This window comes from Mauremys reevesii, linkage group 10 (genome assembly GCF_016161935.1).
Source record: "Mauremys reevesii isolate NIE-2019 linkage group 10, ASM1616193v1, whole genome shotgun sequence".
In the NCBI taxonomy this organism is placed as follows: Eukaryota; Metazoa; Chordata; order Testudines; family Geoemydidae; genus Mauremys; species Mauremys reevesii.
In genome coordinates, this window is record NC_052632.1 from 48,363,109 (window position 1) to 48,365,151 (window position 2,043).

Consider the following 2,043-nt stretch of genomic DNA (forward strand, 5'->3'; position numbering starts at 1 on the left):
CCCGAATACTGCCGTCTTTCTTCTGGTGCGAAGGAACGGGGCAGCGACTCTGACAGGTCTCGACCGTCCTGGCAACCCGTGAGGGCAAGACTCGGACCTCTCCTCGCTGGCCTGCCAGGGGCAATGGCCTTTGCTTCGGCCACTCTAGAAGGTCACCTCCCCATGGCCAGCACGCTCCCCTCCACGCCTCGCTCCCCCCTCCCGGCCCTCTGCACCTGCTGGAGCGGCGCCTGGCAGCACCTGGATGAGGCAGGTGCTCCTGGTGTGGCCACCCTGGCCTGGCAGTGCCCCGGCGAGGGCCTGGCGCGGGCGGCGGGCTGCGAAGCGGATGGGCCGGCCCGGGGTGGGGGCGGGGGCTCGGGCCGCGGAGGGCGGCCGCCGGGGGGTGGCCCAGTGGGTTGCCTGGCTGGGGGGGCCCGCCAGCCCCCCCCCGGGAGGGGGTCAATGTCGGGTGCGGCGGCCCGGGGGTTCCCTGGCGTCCAGCGCCCGCGGCCAGGGTGGGGGGAGTGGGTGGGCGGTGCCGGGGCGGCTGCGGCGCCTGGAGGGGGGCGTGGGGCGCCGAGTGGGATGGTGCGCGCTCCGGCGGTCGGTGCCGGGCGCGTCGGGGGGGTGGCGGTGCGGAGCCGTGCGGTGCCGAGTGTGCCGGGGCGAGGTGCGGGGCGCCGCGGGCCGGGGGGGGCCGGCGTGCCGAGGGAGCTGGGGCGGCCGGCGCCGGAGGGCCGGTGCCGGCGCGAGGAGCGGCGGGCGCTGCGGGGGGGACCGGGCGGGGACCGGAGGGCGGCGGGCGGGCGCCGGCGGGGCCGAAGCGGGCGGCGCCGGATCGCGGGCACGCGCGATGGAGGCGACCTGCGGACGGGCGCGCGGAGCGGGCGCGGCCGCGTGCGACGCGCTGAGCGCCACGGACGTGCACCCGGGATGGGACGACGATGGCCGGGGGCGGGCGCGGGCGATAGCCGGAGCGTGCTCGTGATGCGGGCCCGTCCGCACCCGGGCCGCGCGGAGAGGGAGGGGCGCGTCGCGGACGGGAGCGCGGCGAGCGCGCCCGACCGCCGCCCGGACGAGATGCGCCGCGCCCGGTGCGGCGCCGAGGGAGCTGGCTCGGGTCGTGGCGGCGCTGAGCCGGAGCCGCCCGTCCCGCGAGCGCCGCGTCGCCACTGCGCGAGCCGGGCGGTGGGGGTGATGAACCGCTGCTCCTGGGTGGGGAGCCTCGAGCGCTACCGGGGCGCGCTGACCGGCGCTCCGGCGGCTACCCGCCCGCCGGCGGCCCGGGCGCATGGGGCGCCGAGCGGCCTCAGGGTCCGGAGCGGCTGGGGGCGGGCTGGCGCGGCCGGGGTGGGGGGCTCGGCGGACGGCGGGGCGCTTTCGCGTCGGAGCCGCGGTGCGGGCGCTGCGGCGGGCTCGGGTGGGGGGAGGTGCCGGCGCGCCGCGGCCGCGCTCTTTCCGAGCCGGGCCGAGCTGAGCTTGGCTGCCGCAGGTCGCGGCTGCCGGAGCGGCTCCGGAGGAGGCCCGAGGCCATCTCATTGTGCCTCGCTTGCCGAAGTCTGGCAGCTCTCCGCGCAGGATCTCGCACATATCTCAAAAGAGCCGCAAGAGTCACAGTCTTACTCAGGCAGGCTCGGCAGAACAGAACACTTGTAACAAATGCGGGCGGCTAACCTGCGGCGCAACCCTTACCACTAGGAAAGCTAACACTCGACAATAACAAGAAGACAACATGAAACTAAAACAACCCACTAAATATATAACACTACAACAACTAACAGAAACAACATACTAAACTACTACACACACTAACTATGTACACTAACTAATGACTCAAACTGGGGCAGGAACGAGCAACTGGAGAACTAAAAGGGCAAGGAGGGACTCGAGGCGGAAACTGTTCCGGATGGAGGAGACGGGCCGCGGCGGGGATCACTCGAGCGCCGGGCTGGCCGCCATGGCCATGCAGAGGGCCCGGACAGGGAGCGCGCCATGCCTAAGAATTACACCTACATGAACTGATCCATTTCGTTCTTAAAGTCAGACTATATTTATACCATC

General features: G+C 72.8%; 1 protein-coding gene across 1 annotated transcript in view; it reads right to left on the reverse strand.

The window, feature by feature from the left end:
* Positions 1-2,043, reverse strand: part of LOC120373303 — a 36,173-nt gene that overhangs the window by 26,348 nt on the left and 7,782 nt on the right. The window lies entirely within an intron of this gene.